The sequence below is a fragment of the Pan troglodytes genome, chromosome 5, assembly GCF_028858775.2.
Source record: "Pan troglodytes isolate AG18354 chromosome 5, NHGRI_mPanTro3-v2.0_pri, whole genome shotgun sequence".
Classification (NCBI taxonomy): domain Eukaryota; kingdom Metazoa; phylum Chordata; class Mammalia; order Primates; family Hominidae; genus Pan; species Pan troglodytes.
The window spans coordinates 109,337,721-109,355,875 of NC_072403.2; the positions used below are offsets into that span (position 1 = coordinate 109,337,721).

General features: G+C 34.5%; 1 long non-coding RNA gene across 1 annotated transcript in view; it reads left to right on the forward strand.

Annotated features, from left to right (window-relative positions):
• The first annotated feature begins 4,917 nt into the window (after positions 1–4,917).
• LOC100609100 (uncharacterized) overlaps positions 4,918–18,155 on the forward strand; it is a 325,990-nt gene continuing 312,752 nt past the window's right edge. Inside the window, exon 1 of the long non-coding RNA XR_010158113.1 lies at positions 4,918–4,961. This is a non-coding gene — a long non-coding RNA (uncharacterized LOC100609100). The remainder of the gene's footprint in view (positions 4,962–18,155) is intronic.

The window sequence follows — 18,155 nt, forward strand, 5'->3', positions numbered from 1 at the left end:
TTCATCTTTGAAGATTGCCACTGAGGTCCCTTTTGGTAAGCTGGGCTCCTACTTTAGGTTTATTTTCTGATTCCAGGAGTTTATGTCAACATCAAGCTAAGAATAAAATATATTACATTGAGGGCAATTACACACACACACACATACACAATTGTGTGTTTTGTGTAATATAATGCATTTAGGAATTCATGAGTGAGGCAAATGGGTATGGAACAATTTGATGAGTCTGATTTCTGGTTTGTGACGCAGGATAACCTGAAGAGAAGAGCGGTTCTGAAGGATGTGGAGTTGAAGGGTGGAGAAGATTCAGGATGGACCACTTTTGCTTTGGAAGGTCACTGGGAACCTAGCTTTCTTTTAGTGCTGTCTGATGATCCCAAGCTCAGGACTGGACACAGGTTATACACAGTATGCTAGGGCTTCTGTGGATGAAGCCTAGGCTAGACCCTTGGTGCTGTTCAAACCTCCTTGTTATAGTCTGGTCTAGTTCCAGGGAGGGGCTGGAAACTGGCCCTATTTCTACAGGAGAAGGTTGGGTCTTCTTATTGGAATGATATTCTATGCCAGTTATTGTTTCTTTTTTTTTCAGTTATTGTTTCTACAGGTTGTATTGGTGGGTTTCTGAGTTAAATATTTTGTACTACTTGTGAGACTGTTGAGTATTTTATGTCCCCAATTACAGATATAGAACTTTATGTACTCAAGTGTATCAGACTTACATATATATAAGCACCTAAGGATAAAGGTGAATGGGTTCTAATGGACAAGTAGTTAATTTGGATCTAAAATTGAGAGACACTCATTTCAGAAAACTTTTAGGACTCAAATTTCAACTGTGTTAGTAAAAGAATTTTGAACTTCAATTAGAAAGTTAATAGGCTTTAATTACCTTTATTTCTCCTTTACTAGCCTTCTTGTTTATTGGATTTGGAAATTTTCTAACTTCTAAGGACTAAGCCAAGATTTTGCTTTCCTCAGGGAGCATTTCATGCTACATCCTCATAGTCCTTTTTTCCATCCTCTATCCATCCTTTATCTCTAATCCTGGCCTTCCCACATCATACTGTATTATAATTATATGTTTATATATGTTCTGTCAGACTGTGAGCTCCAGTGGAGCAAGCCCTGTCTTGTTCCACTCTGTCTTCTGGGCACCTAGCAGAATGTCTGCATAAGAAAGAAAAGAAAAGAAAAGAAAAAGATGGTGGATTTAATGAATGCAGCAAGTATTGCTGTCTTTGTTTACATATTAGATTCAGTGACTTCCATCTATACCTCAATTTCTAGAGCTATGACAGGCACATAGGTTTCTTTGTGTTTTCTTTTTTAAAACCGTTAAAAAATAGCATCAAAAAAGCAGCCCTAGTAAAAGCACTTACTTGCTTAGATCGTATGTTCATGTGAAACACACACATACATACACACACACACAAACACACACACTATTTTAAAAAGCATGAAACAAACTAGTTCAGCATGGTGGTCATTTTGATGGGAGAGAGAAGTATGGTCAATGAATGGGCCCTGGGTAGGACTCCCACTATATAGGTAATGTTTTATTTTGATCTGATGATACATAAACATATGCTCATTGCATTCTTTATTCATTTTTGCACATCCTATTTTATGCATATGAATAGAAGGTACTGTAATCTTGAATAGAATCTTCCTATCATAGGACATCTTGTATTAAATGTTTTAAATGAGAATTAGCAGATTTGGGGAACTATAGAGGCTTTTTGATTTGTTTTACCTATAGGAATTGCATTTTGGACATAGATTTTAATATTATGTTGAAATAAATCGTCTAATCAACATTTTCCCTAAATATTTTATAAATATGCAAAATTTATCAAAGTGCACTTGTATGTAGATCTTTTGACTATATATATAGTCTATATATATTTATATAATATATTTATATGTATATATATAAAAATTCATATATTATATGTATTTATATACTACATATATAGTTAAAAGATCTACATGCATAAATACGTGTATATCTATCGATATAAATATAATAAATATATTAATATATTTATTACATATTAATATATTTATATTCACCAAAGCTGAAGTGCAATAGAGTGATTATAACTAACTGCAGCCTCAAACTTGTGGACTCAAGTGATCCTCCTGCCTTAGCCTCTCGAGTAGCTGGGACCACAGGCATGTGTCACCATGCACAGCTATTTTTTATTTTTCATAGAGATAGGGGTCTCACTTCGTTGCTCAGGCTGGTCTTGAACTCCTGGCTTCAAGCAATACTCCCTCTTCAGCCTACCAAAGTGCTGGGATTACAGGTTGAGCCACTACACCCAGCCACTATTTTTATACATAGCTTTAAAAGTTTTGAAAAATTTTCCTGGGGGACTGATATTACTAAATGTCTATCTTTTCATGACTCCTCCATGCATAAAATATAATTAAGGAAATGGAAGGGCTAATTTAATCTGTAAATATTTTAGTAATGATAAGATATTAAAGAAAGCAGAAGGACAAAAGGAAGGAAAGCTGGGTCAGGGCGGGGGGATAAGGAAGACTTCAGGGAGAAAGCAAATGAATTGAGCTTTGAAGAATGAATAAAGGTTTGCCAAAAGGCTGTGGAGTGTGAGGTCAAAAGCATTCCAGACAAGAAAGAATTTCATGCAAAGTTCCAGAGATGTGGAAGGATGAATCATATGATTAGAGAACTGGGGTTAATTAGGAATTGCTGGATTTTAAATTGCAGGTGGAAGACACTATTCAGAGAAAGGTAGAGATCAGGAAACAAAGAACCTTATTTCCTTCTAAGGAATCTAGGCTTTATTTTTAAGTGATGGGAATTCTGAGGACTTTTGAGTGATAGGGCCAGGTTTCTGTGAAGTTAAGTTTAGATTTGTGGGATGAGATCATAGAAGGAAGGGAGTTACGAGATTATCAAATGTTTGGGGCAGAGATAATGAGGTCTTAGGCTCAGAGCAGAAGGTTGAGGAGAGAGAACTGAGAATAGAGGCTTAGAAGGGAGGAGGGAAATGGATGTGGGAGCAAGAGATGGGGAGGGAAAAAGACATAGAGGAGCAGAAGTGGGTTAAGGAAGTCAAGCGTCCTGAGAACTCATTATTAACTCATACACATATATAGGCAAATAATGTTTTGTTGCAGACATCTGTTGTACAAAATAGAAAATAGTAAATCTGAATCCCATTCATTGTATAGATACTGATTTTTAAATATATGTCACACAGGCAGAACACACAAAGACATACTGGTGAGTGGAGATAATTTTCAAAAGGAAACCTCTCGGTAAGGAAAATCACAGGTTGCTTGCTGTTTGATTCAGAATCAAAAGTGTTAATTGAAAATTGTTATTTATATTTCCCTAAAGTCTCATGACACTGTTTTGGTCTACTTATATTAAAATGCGGATAACACAAGGTATGATGAGGTAATTTTTTGCCACTTTCTAAACTTCTTGTTATTCACTCTAGTTGTTTAAGTGTTGAATTTCTTTGTCTTGTTAAAAAGTATCCTGTTGCTGAATGGTACAAGTACTAGATCTGTTCATTAGTAGCTAATTTTATTTATATTTAAATGAAGAAGTTATTGATGGAAGGAGCAATGTCATAAAGAAAATCGAAGTAAACATTTTATGTATAAAAATTAGATAAATGGTTCCTTTTGAGTGGGAGAAAGAGGGACCAGTCCAGAAAGGAAGAAGGGTACTTCCTTGGCCATAAATGCTTTTCTTATGTTTTTGGTGCCTTGTTACCTGAAAGTAGATTTGAGGTGTGTGAGATGAACAGCATTAGTGGAACCATTAGAGAGGTGTAGGCCACCTCTTTTGCTTTGAGATCTGTTTCTTAAACTGAGAGAATCAGAGGGATGACTAATCCAACTAGGGGGAAATTGATCTTAGATTAAAGAGTCCAGGGTGAAATATAGTAAATTCCATTTTGGGGTCTGTAGAGTTAGAGTAAACTGCTAATTGGACAGCTAATATGTAGTGAGGTAAGATATCAATCATGTATCATAGAATTCTAATTTCTTTTAAAAATTTAAAATGTGTTGATACTTGTTCACATAATAATTACATTACTTTTTGAAATAATTTTTAAGAAAGAAATTATCTCTGACTAAAATACTGATAATACATGCTTTTAAATCTGTGAGGAATTGGGTGCAAAGAACCAGTAGCCTAGAAAAGAGACTTCTAGGTTTGTTGAATTGAATGAATGCTTCTTGGATATCAACACATCGAGGTGCTCTGGCTGCTTACACTGCTTCACTGAGCACTACTCCCACCTAGTGGCAATCTACCTGTAGTGCATGGGTATTTTAAAGGAATGAAAACTGAAGTTCTCTGGAAGGGAACTATGTACTTTGACCTCCTGTCAATCATACTTCAACATTATTAAATTTATTGAAGGAAGAAGCCTTATAACATTCAATTCTGAATTTTCTATAAAAATGTAGTTGAAGATTTTGTTCACCATATTCATGATTCAATGTAGCTTATTTGAAAGAACAGTCTTTTAATAATTCCTAGAAATAAAAAAAAATTTACAAATAAAAAATAATTTACAAATAAGAAAAATATAAATTGCTAATATATGGACATATTTCAACCTCATTAAGTAACAAATAAATGAACATTTGGATACTATTTCTCCCTGTCAAAATAGCAGATTACAAAAAACAATAATATTGTGCTATTAGGAAGAAATGAAGGAAGTATCTTCAATAATTATTATTGGTGGGTGAGCAAATTGGAAAAATCATTTTATTTTAATTTTTAAACTTTTTACTTGTGAATAATTTCAAACTTAAAAAAAGTTACAAGAATATAATTAGTACAAAGAACACCTGCATGACTTTTACCTAGATCTATTATTAATATTCTAACCCATTTGCTTTATAATTACCTTGCAGACCATTTGAAGCTAAGATACAAAAATCGTGACCTCAACACTTCTGTATGTATTTCCTAAGAATAGGGATATTCTCTTACATATCCACAGTACAGTTATTGGCTTTGATGAATTTAACATTGATGCAATGATGTTTACTATCTAATCTACCATTCATTTAATAATTTTGTCAGTTGACTCAATAGTCTTTTATATTGATTTATTCCCCTTCAGTACAAGATCCAGTCTAAGATCAGCTGTTGCATTTAGTTGTCATGTCTCCTCATCCTCCTTTAATCTAGAACTGTTCTGCAGCCCTAGTTTGTCTTTTATGACTTTGACTCCTTTGAAGAGTATAGCTGCTTTCTTTTCCTTTAATACATGATTCTACATGTTGTGTTTGTCTAATGTTCCTCATTAGATTCTGATTAGACATTCTTTGTTGAAATGCTTTTTATGTGATGTTGTGGCTTTCTCAAAGTATCACTTCTGGAAGCACATGATGTCCATCTGCCCTTCCTTGACAATGTTCATTTCATTTACCTGGTCAAAAGTGGTCTGATTTCTTCATTGTGTAATTATTTTTTTTTTCCTGTGTAGAAACACTTTAAGAACATAAAAATATTCTACTCTTTATAAAATTATCCTGTAACCTAGTACTTATTGATCATTTTGTTAGTTGCTATCTTTACTGTGATGGTTGTAGAATGCTGATTTTCAACTCCAGTACCCCCGTTACATTTATCACCTGGCCCTAAGCATTCTATTGTAAGCAAATTGCCTCCCTTCTTTCTTATTTGTCTGTATAGACTCATTAATTCCAATTTTTTAAAATGACTTATAATTCATTACTGTACTCATTGTCCCAGATTTGGCCAGTAGAAACCCCTTCAAGATGACTCCTTCAAGGTAACAAAGAAAGAAAAATAAGAAAAATGCACATATGTGATCTTGCTTCCTTTTTTTTTTTTTTTTTTTTGAGACGGAGTTTCACTCTTGTCATCCAGGCTGGAGTGCACTGGCACAATCTCGGCTCACTGCAACCTCCACCTCCTGGGTTCAAGTGATTCTCCTGCCTCGGCCTCCTGAGTAGCTTGGATTACAGGTGCCTGCTACCATGCCCAGCTAATTTTTGTATTTTTTTAGTAGAGACAGAGTTTCATCGTGGTGGCCAGGCTGGTCTCAAACTCCTGACCTCAGGTGATTCACCTGCCTTGGACTCCCAAAGTGCTGGGATTACAGGTGTGAGCCACCGCGCCCGGTCTGCACCTTGTTTTTTAAATCTACCAAAATGTTGTGGAAGTTATTCCATATCAGTTCATAGTGATCTTCCTCATTCTTTTATATAGCAGCATACATATCACTCCAAGGATTGTCTCTAACAGCAGGATCTTTAAAATGTTTATACCCATTGATCAAGTAGCTTCAATTTTAGAAATATTTTTTAAAGGAAATTGTCAGAGATGCAGATAAACGTTTCTATACAAAGATGGTCAATAAAATACCATTTATAATGGTAAAAATTTATGAATGATCTGAAGAGCTTACATTAAAGTAATGATTTGTTTACTATGTCCATGTAATTAAACATTATGTAACCATTAAAAAGGTTCATGTTAAGCAAATCAAACAAATCTCAAAATTATATACTTGGAACTAAAGTAGGTAGAATGCACAGAAAAGAGATAGGAAGGAAATACACTGAAGTGATAAAAATGGCTGTTTCTGAGGGCAGGATTTCTGATTTTTTTTTAAAAAGTATGTTTCATATTTTTGTACTCTCTGATTTATCTTCAGTGTATATATATTCATATTATTTTCAGAAAAGTTGAAATCAGTAATCTAGTGTTATAAGAAGCTTTTCTCCCTTAGAAACTGGAATGCTTCTTCACTGTGAACTATAATAGTCTTTATTATATTGCATTTCTCTTTATGCTCTGGGTGCCAGGAGCCAGGTTTAAAGGTCAAGCACAACAACTTAGAAAGCAGACACTTGAGTTCTCTTTTTCTTAACTTTTTAATATCTGTTTTTTAACCTTATTATGACATCTTGTTGAAAACTATCTCAAATCAGTTTTTAAAAGAGGTGGGATATAAATAAATAGAATCTAAATGAAATTTCTACGTAACAATTGTCCAAAAACTGCTGAGGTAGACATTATGGATACATAATAGATTTAGTTTTAATATTTAATGTGTTTTATCATATACCATAGTAATAAAATAGTAGATTTCTCTGATGGTTAGTAGGTGGAATCCGAGAGAAATTTACCCATATTTCTATTTTCTGGAAGAATAAAAAAAAAGAAGGAAAAATTAAATCCACGATACTGAGTTGACACTGTAGAAAATCTACTCAAAAGCAGATTTAAGTTGGACCTTAAAAAGTTATATTTTTAGAATAGCAGATGTCTCCATTCAAGATAGAACCCACTTGGTACTTCTGTTCCCAGTCGTCCAACCCTACTAATGTTAAACATATGCTTGCCGACCCGCTCTACTCTTCTCTGCCTAGTAGTTAGGAATTGTCTAACCCAAATCTTCCATGTTCTCATTTAAGCCAATTCCTTGTGGCGTTGGCCTCTAAGGACATGTAGAACAATTGTTCTAATTTCCATGTGGTGTTCTTTCATAAAAATGAAGACAATTGTTAAATTCAGCTCCTCTTTCTCTGTCCCACTCTTTCAGAATAAATTTAAATGAGAGATAGTAGATCCTTTTACATAACTATAGGGAAATGAACACCGAATAAAAGTAGCAGGGATTTCTGGATTTTGAAAAATTAGAGTTTATTTTCACATATCCACAAATTTCAGACACAAAAGAATGTCACTTCTTATTCAAAGAATTAAGGAAATAAAATTTTCTGTTTTTTGGCAATCAATTATTTAAAAAGTCTTACAGTAGGACCTTCCCGCCACAAATCTGACTACCTTTATGCTTCAATTTGAGCACTTGTCCTCAGTGGAGACGGAAAGAAGAAGTTACATAACTGAATTAACCTGACAACTCTTACTAAGCTTCTTTTGATTTTTTTCTGTCTTTTAGGATAACAAATTTGGTCCTTTAAACTTGTTCTATAGATATTATTTTCTAACCAATTAACCATATCTGTAGCTTATCTATGAATTGTTTCCAGATTGTTCACATATAGTGATGTGTCACTTAATGTCAGTATATATTCTAAGAAATGTGTCCTTAGGCAATTCTGTCATTGTGTGGACATCACAGGGTATAGTTACACAAACCTAGATGGCATAGCCTACTACACACCTAGGCTATGTGGTCTGGCCTGTTACTACTAGGCTATAAACCTGTACAGCATGTTACTGTACTTAATACTGTATGTGATTGTAACACAATGGTAAGTATTTGTGTATCTAAACGTAGAAAAGGTACAGTAAAAATATGTATTATAATCTTATGGGACCACTGTCTCATATGCTGTCCATCATTTACCAAAATGTCGTTATTCTGTACATGGCTGTGCTTCCGTTGCCATGCATCTTAAACAAGACACAGTCTATAATCATCAAGCTATTATATTAAATAGATGAAAATATCTTCTCACATTTTATGCTGTTTGTGTTACTCAATTTGCTTCTGGACTTGCTTTTATGAAAATGCTACTTTATTACAGATTTCTGTTTTAAGTGCACCAATCAGCCTAAGATCACTAATAATCATCATTCAGACTAGTAACCATAATTCAGCATCAGGAGGGGAGAAACTATATTTGTTTTGCTCATGATTATATTTGCAGTACCTGACACACAGAAGACACTTAAATATTTGTAGCTGACCAACTGAATGGGTGAAATTTTCTGTAGCATTTCATAATTGGCAGCACAATTTTTAAACAGAATTTCATTTAATTTTCAAAGCCATTGGCAAGCTTGTTATTATAAGCTGTGGGAAATGGAATTCAAAATAATCTGTGAAAGGTTACTCTTAATCACAAAGTAGTGGAGCTGGGCCTGGTAGCTTGTGCCTGTAATTCTATCTGCTTGGGAGGCTGGAGTGGGAGGATCGCTTGAGCACAACAGTTCAAGGATGCAGTGAGCTATGACTCTGACACTGGAAAAAAAAAAAAGTAGTGGAACCAATTGTTTACCTACATCACTGTGCTGTGTAGAGGTAGTGTGCGCCTTGGAAGATGGTGTGGTCTCAACTTGCAGAACAGCTAAGTTACAATGAGTGTCAGTGTGAAACAGGCCAGGTCAGGCCAATGGGACTTCAGAATGTGGTATAGAAACATAAGCAAAATTATTTTCTTGCGTTATGTTGGTTTCTTGGATAAACTAGTGTTTTTGAGCCTATTTTTCTCATCTGCATAATGAGGGTAAGGGTGATACCTATTAACTATTTCACAGAGCATGTCTTATGAGCACAAAGATACAGAGAGTGTGTGAGTTTAAAAGTACTCTGTAGACTGTAAGGTACAATGCCTGTGCTGGGTGGTGGTGGCACTGGTGTTACTGCACCATGTAGTGTGTTCCTCTTTCTTGACCGGAAAAGGTTGGCTAACCCATAATTTAGATAAATGCTCCTCTCACTGACAAGAAGTAGTCAATATATGTGCACAACAAATATAATGTAAACTGTATTTCCAGTTTTAAAAATCTTTCTGTGTTTGGTCCCTCTATCTCACAGGCTGTCACTTTGGTTACCAAACAACCCCCAATCTCCACCCCCACCCCATCATCCCTATCCATTAAAATGAGAAGACTTGCATTGCTCTAGGTGAGGTACCCTGTGAGACCATGTATTTTTAAATATAAATACCATATTTATTAGATATTTGATAATGCTAGTGCATTCAATGTTGTTTGTTTCTAGGTATATCTTAAGGTATCAGTGATGATCTATATATTTCTTAACAGTTCAGGTCTTTTTTCTATATGAACAACTCAGAGTAGGTACAGCACTGTGGAAATTAATTCTGAGGTTCATTATCTGGTGACAAGAAGATTTGTGGAGTTTGGTGGAGGCTCTAATTATTCTTGGCAGGGAAATCCAACCTATTGAGTTTGGGGGCATCTTTATGAGAGCTACTTGGTATTGTAATATATGCTGATGGCTGCTGCTGTGCTTTATGTATTTTAGCTAAATTTTTTATGTTTGTATTTGTACCTTCAGGCAATTTAATCCTTAAATATGTAAATTGATAAATTTTAAAAAGACACAAAATAAGAAATGTAAAAAATAAAATGTAAATAAATGAACTTCCTCCTAAACAAAACCCAAATAAAGATAACAACAAACCAGAATTTTAAAAAATTGCCTTTTAGAGGTTAATGTGAAGAGTTATCTTTTCCTCTAACCCAGGTTGTTTATTTATTTATAATCTTAGGCGACTGTTCCTTTTAGAAGTGTGTACTCCCTGTTATCCCACAGTTACTAGTGTAGCAAGACACTACTCTTGAATGAATTATGTCTCTCAGTTGTGTTGGGGTAGAAAAGACATTTGATTTCATCAGATGCAGTCAATTCTCCAGGATGCCAAAGGGAGAGAGAGAAAAAGTATAGGAAGTACATTGTGAATAAGAATGTAGCTTTAGGTAGAATATAGTACATTTAAAAGCAATTTAGCTAAAAAAAAATAACTTTTAAAAGAAAATATGGTTGACCCTTGAACAAAGAAAGGGTTAGGGATGCTGATCGGCCATGCAGTAGATCCATGTATAACTTCTCACTCCCCCAAAACTTAAATACTAATAGGCTACTGTTGACAGGAAGCCTTACTGATAACATAAACAGCCGGTTAACACATATTTTGTATATTTTTATATTTGTATTCTTGCAATAAAATAAAATGTAAACAAATGAACTGCCTCCTAGACAAAACCCAAACAAAAATAACAAAAAAAGAGAATTTAAAAAAATGACCTTTTATAGGCTAAAGTGAAGAGTTACCTTTTCCTCTAACTGCAGTTGTTTACTAATGAAATAAAGTAAGTTAGAGAAAAGGAAATCTTATTAAGAAAATCATAAGAAGGGAAAATATATTTACTGTTTATTAAGTGGAAGTGCATCATCAGAAAAGTATCCTCGTCATCTTTATGTTGAGCAGACTGAGGAGAAGGAGGAAGGGGAGAGGTTGGTCTTGCTATCTCAGAGTGGCAGAGGTGAAAAAAGCAGAGAAGGTGAAAGAGGAGGCAGGAGAGGCAGGCACACTCTATGTAGCTTTATGGAAATACATTGTAATCTTTGTCTGACATTTTTCCTTTTAATTTCTCTAGAAATGTTTCCATGTAGTACCAATCCTTCTTCTACCATTGGCTTTAGTTTCAGTGATCCACAACATAGAAGGGTTCATGTTGTAAAATAAGTCAAAAATAGGCTTGAATAATTGGAACCCTTCTGCCAGATTGTCTAATGCCAATTTATTTTCTGGCACTGCTTCTTCTGTGTCCTCTTATTCATTATCCGGCACTGGTTTGGAAGCACTCATATTCATTAATTTGTCTTCTGTTAATTCCTCTGGTGGGGTAACTGTTAGCTCTTGAATTTCTCCAAAATCCACGTCATGAAACTCTTCACCCTGCACCCCTCACTTTTTTTTTTTTGGCCATATCCATAATCCCTCTCATGATTTTCTTGCTTGGTTCTGCCGTAAATCCTATGAAGTCACAAATGACATCTGGACACAGTTTTTTTCCAGCAGGAAATTATTGTTTCAGGCTTGATGACTTTCCTGGCTTCTTATGTAACAAAAATGCATCTTCAATGATGTAATCCTTCCAGACTTTCACAATGATCTCTCTATTGGGGTTCTCTTATTGGCAAGGTACTTGCTGACTTCAGGGACGAGACATTAATGGAACCAATCCAGAAAGAGTTTTCATTGTTCAGGCCTTCCTGTTGTACAACCAAAAGATGTCAGCTGATGTTTATCTTTTCCCTCAGGAGATAGCAGCTTTGTAGTTAAGGAAAGTCCTGATAAAAAACCCAACTGTATTTGCACAAAACAGCAGAGTTAGCTTGTCCCTTCCTGCCTTAAATCTTGGTCCTACTCCTCTTCTCTTACTTGCTAATAAATGCTCTTTGTGGCATTTTTTTCCTCCAAAATAGGCACTTTCATCTGTATTAAAAACCTGTTCAGACAGATATTCTTTCTCCTCACTGATTTTCTTAATGGCACCTGAGAACTCGTCTGCTGCTTTTTGGTTGGCAGGAGTTCCTGCTTCTGTTATCTTGACATTCTTTTTTTTTTTTTTTCAGGATTTTTTTTTTATTATACTTTAAGTTTTAGGGTACATGTGCACAACGTTCAGGTTTGTTACATATATACACATGTGCCATGTTGGTGTGCTGCACCCATTAACTCATCATTTAACATTAGGTATATCTCCTAATGCTATCCCTCCCCCCTCCCCCCACCCCACAACAGGCCCTGGTGTGTGATGTTCCCCTTCCTGTGTCCATGTGTTCTCATTGTTCAATTCCCACCTATGAGTGAGAACATGCAGTGTTTGGTTTTTTGTCCTTGTGATAGTTTGCTGAGAATGATGGTTTCCAGCTTCATCCATGTCCCTACAAAGGACATGAACTCATCATTTTTTATGGCTGCATAGTATTCCATGGTGTATATGTGCCACATTTTCTTAATCCAGTCTATCATTGTTGGACATTTGGGTTGGTTCCAAGTCTTTGCTATTGTGAATAGTGCCACAATAAACATACGTGTGCATGTGTCTTTCTAGCAGCATGATTTATAATCCTTTGGGTATATACCCAGTAATGGGATGGCTGGGTCAAATGGTATTTCTAGTTCTAGATCCCTGAGGAATCGCCACACTGACATTTCTTAAAGCCAAACCTTTTTCTAAAATTATCAAACCATCCTTTGCTGGCATTAAATTCTCCAGCTTTAGGCCCTTTATCTTCTTTTTGCTATAAATTCTCATATAATGAGTTCACTTTTTCTTGAATCACATTAGAAAGACATAAAAGGTATGCCTTTCTTATAGCAATCCTGCACCCCATAAAAGCTGCATTTTTGATATGAGATTAAAAAGTATTTTGCACAAAGTGCAGGGTTATTGCACCTGCTGGAGTAGATGCAGTGACAAATGTATGAATTTCCTTTTCTTTTTTTTACATGCTGGATTCATTTTTCTTGAAATGGCAGGCAACTGCAGCTGCAGACTTCAATCTGTGGTACTTGTCAAGCAATTTCACTTTTTCTTGTAATGTCATAACTTTCCCCTGCTTCTTGGGAAAACTTTCAGCATCACTTGTGGTACTTTGTATAGGTTCCATGGTATTACTCAAGGTTTACAGTATTGCAACAAACATGATGAAAAATACACAAAGACCATGAGAAATCACCTTTTACTGCTAAATTCATTTTATTGGAGAGAGGAGCAACTCACTAAGAGATGATCAGCATCACATGGCGTTTTAAGCTAATACTAGCAACACTTGAGCACATTGCAATAGCAACAGGGGTTGGCTATGAAATTATTACAGTAGTACAATATGTACTACAGTTAATTTTATGTAGTTATGATTTAATACTGCATTTTGTATTTTATTATATGTCTCTGGACTGCAGATGGCACCATGTATAGTCTGTAATGTTTGTGTGCATAAGTTTTGATAGTTTTAAAATGTTTATAATAGATTGGTATATACTTTAAGTGGTGAATGATAAAATGGACTGGTATCTACATATATTTTATACATTTATGACATTCCTAATTTTTTCTTAAATTTTTAAATATATATGGGCTACCTGGTTCATCTGTGAGCTTTTTCAAATTGTTGCAAATCTCCCAAAATTCTTTCAGTATATTTATTGAAAAACACCAGCATGTAAGTGGGCCTGTATTGTTCAAACCTGTGTTGTTCAAGGATTAACTGTAATATTATAACATCTTCAGCAAAAAGCTTTATTAAAAGTTTATTATTATTATTATTTTGAAACAGGGTCTCACTCTGCTGCCCAGGCTGGAGTGCAGTGATACGATCATGGCTCACTTCAGCCTTGACCTCCCGGGCCTCAGGTGGCCCTCCCACCTCAGGCCCCTGAGGTTGCAGGCCTACAGGCATGCAACAGCACGCATGGCTAATTTTTGTTTGGTTTTTTTTCTTTTTTTGGTTGAGACGAGGTTTCACCATGTTGGCCAGGCTGGAAAACTTCCAAACTTCCAAATATTTTGGATATTTCAGTTTAAGAAAAGGATACTGTTTTCCTCCATATTTTCTAAAGAGAGAACTTGTTTAAGCAAATTAGTGGTTGAAATAATGTTGTAAGGAGATATTTACTTAGAAGAACTTAAACAGATTTTTGGAAATATTTAGTTACAAAAAAACAACAAATGGCCTTGTATATGAGGTTAGCATTATTTAGACTAGTACACAGTAAGATAGTACTTTTCCAAGGTAACATGGAATATTTTCATATATAAGGGATATATCTGTTACATTAGGCAAATATTTTAAATATGTATTACATATTATATATCTATTACTCCATATGCATTCTAATAGAGAAGTCTAAAAAGTTAAATAAACCCTTAGTGATTCTACAAATAAAGGAATTAAATAATTTATTAAAGCTTACCAATACTGTCTACTATGGAAATAAGCAGCACAACCTCAACTTAAATGTGCAAACTCAGATACTGTATCTGGCTCTCTGCAATATCTTTCATGAGCACAATCTTTAATTGATGTTCAGTAAAGGGAGATATTGTTCCACTTTTGGCTCACAGCCCTTAAGAAATCATTCTGAAAAAGCGTTGTGCTGTGACCCAACACTTTTTATTGAACTGCCAGTTCATGTGTGAGAGGTCCTTCTGTTTGCCCTTCAATGTCCTGGGGTTTAAAGGATAGCAAAAGCCTGACTTAATCACCAGGCCTGCAGCATGGCCACAGTGCAGAAGGACCATCTTTCTCCACCACTCTAATGTTCACAGTTCCTTTTGAGATGCATTGGTTCCCAGAGGTGTTTTCTTCAGTATAAGCTGGCTTGGGTCTCGCTGAGCACTTATTGTCCTTTTCCTTTAGTATCTCTTCAACTCTGAAGAAAATACTTTGCTCAGCAGCTAATCTGCTTTCCCTCATTGCCTTGATATCATGCACAAAGAAAAAAAAAACTTCTTAAAATCCTTTTACAAAACTTTGTCCATGATAATAGAGTCTTTGACAACTCTTCACCACTGGGCAAGTGCAGGCTTTCTTTGGCACTTCACATTTTTCTGAGGGTCATGATTCCTGCAAATAGTCATACACGCAGGTTAACCATGCTTTCAACTTTCACTGAAGTTCTATCCATTGATTGGTGAATTAATTTTTCACTATTAGAACATTCACTTTTGGTGGATTTGCCAGTGCTCAAGTGATTGAGTTGTGGACTTCTACATTCTACACTTTAATTTATTCTATGCTTGTATTTTTAGACAATAATCACTTAAGAATTTTTATTTTCATTTTATTATATTTGCTAGCAGTTAACCTTTTCTGATAAACTTTTCTGATTTTATACAAAAACCAAAGCTAAGAAAAAAAAGAAAAGAAGAAATCAATCCCTCATGAGCATTACTGTGCTTGAAATTATAGACTGAAAGCAACAAAATAGGATGCTGAGTGTGATGGAGACCCAGGCTTACATGCTATTCAAATAGCTTGCTCTTGCCTGTCCAAGAGAGATCAGGTCCCTGCTTTTGTTAAATCGTGAATGACTCCACATTCTGAATCTGTAGGGTTGTTTTTAAATTGTTGAATTTAAAAATAATTTAAACATCATGAAACAATTTAAAAACATGAATTTAAAACATGAATTTAAAAACAATTTAAACATCAATTTAAAAACAATCGTGAAAGATAAACCTTGCTTTGCCCCAGTTCCAGATATTAAATGTTCTGCATAACAATGAAAATTGTGTTTAAAATGTTTTACAAATTTTATTCAATTATTGTTTTAAAGTAAAGTTTTTTAGTATGTGGTGAAATAAATACTTGTAGGTACATTTAGTTTGTTAAAAGAAAAACTTTAGAGAAAAAGTTAACAGGGTTTATTTGAGCAAAGGATAATTCGTGAATCAGGCAGCACTTAGAACCAGAAGTGGTTCAGTGAGCTCTGCCCAGTAGTGTCAGCAGTGATCTTTTATAGACTGAATACAAGCATAGAAAAAACAAAAAAAAACCTAGAAAAATCACTTGATTAGGTACAAGTAGGAATCTGCATTATTCGGGCATAGTGTGATAAGGCATTTGCCTTTTTTGGGCATGATGCAATAAGGCATTTGCTTTATTTGGGCAAGGTCTAATCAGTTGGTTGCCTGCTGTTAGCTGAATCTTGACTGTTTGCAATGGGCTGAATTGCAAACAGGGCTGTAACTATGTGTAACTATTTGTTACAAAAAATATACTCCTAAATTACATTGTGGTTTGTTTACCTACTAAGTTAGGTGGAGTTTGTTTGTAGGAACTCAAAGTAGGAGACAGCCTCAGGTTAATGTCCTCTTGCTTATGTAATTTAATGAGTTTATATGCAATGAAGCCTGGTTTTCCTTAAAGTTTGTGTTTTATAGAAGAATGGAGCTCCTAGAAAATAAGAAACCTATCTTTCTGTAATTAAGTGAGATGTATTTTTTCCACTTGCATTCTTCTCATAGAGACATGATTATAGAAAAATAATCAATCTGTGGTGATGATCTCTGAGCTGGATATTAACATATTTTAAAATGGATTTTTCAGATCTTTAATTGGCAGCTGATAGTATTTGGCTTTGTGATGATCTTTTGGATGGACATCATTTAATTCTTACCAATTTGTTTTATTTTCCAAATATTGTCTTATCAACATTGTTTGTACTAAGTCATTAATTTTTTAGTAGATACAGATTTTAACTTTGACTTCAGCCTTAAATGAAATTGTGTCTATACAGCGTTTTTTTTCCCCAAATGCTGATTTAAACTTTTTATTGAAGATATCACTAAAAAATTATCTTCTTATTTGGATTAATTGCTCAATACATTTTGTTAGGTGAGTTTCCAGTTACATTTTTAAAGGTTTTATGAAAGGCATTCTGTGATATGGAATATTATATGAAATGATCAAATGTAGTAGGGTTTATACTTAATTTTACAAAATTTAAATGCCTACCCATATTTAGTGATTAATTTAATGCATTAGTTTTAAGTACAACATGTATCATGAATAGTTTTTGTTGAATAGTGCCCAATACCCTTCCTTTTATTTGATTTTTAAATGGTGTATACTTTTTAAAAAGTAAAATACCCAATATAAATATAAATTTTGTGCAACATTTATATTGAGCTAGTTCATTACAGTCCAATAAATCCTCAAATAGGAAAAGAGTAACTCATTTAAAAATGACTGCTGCTTTACCTGTTTTTTATGTTTAAAGGTAAAAAAGCTAAGCCTAAATTCCATCTATAAAAGTGCCTTTTTGATGTGTTTTATACACTTCTCTGTATCTCAGATCCTTTTAATGTTTTCAGAAAATGTACTGAATGACCAGATATTGGAATTTGAGTTACCTGGAATTCTCTTGTTGACAGTTTATAAACATAACTTGCATTTTTGCTTAAAGTCACATGATATATTTGTTTTACTTCCTAAGATCTAGTGTATAGAAAGGCACAGCAACTTAATTTCAGTAGTGATTATTTAGAGCTATAGCATCTGAATATAAATAAGAAAAAAATGTGGTTATTCTGCTGAACTTATAACATCACTATTCATCTGTAAATGAGAAGGTTGGGAGATTTTGTTTCCTCCATTGACTTAACATTGTCTGTTCATTATCTTCTTTATTTAATATTTGTTTGTGTACTTTTGAGGAACAGAATTCCAGAGGCCAAATAAAATAAAAGCTTATCTATTAGTCAGGATTTTCCAGAGAAACAGAACCAATAAAGAACAAACTAGAGGCATCATGCTACCTGACTTCAAACCATACTACACGGCTACAGTAACCAAAACGGCATGGTACTGGTACCAAAACAGATATATAGATCAATGGAACAGAACAGAGACCTCAGAAATAACACCACATATCTACAACAATCTGATCTTTGACACATCTGATAAAAACAAGCAATGGGGAAAGGATTCCCTATTTAATAAATGGTACTGGGAAAACTGGCTAGCCATATGCAGAAAACTGAAACTGGACCCCTTCCTTACACCTTATGCAAAAATTAACTCAAGATGGATTGAAGACTTAAATATAAAACCCCAAACCATGAAAATCCTAGAAGAAAACCTAGGCAATACCATTCA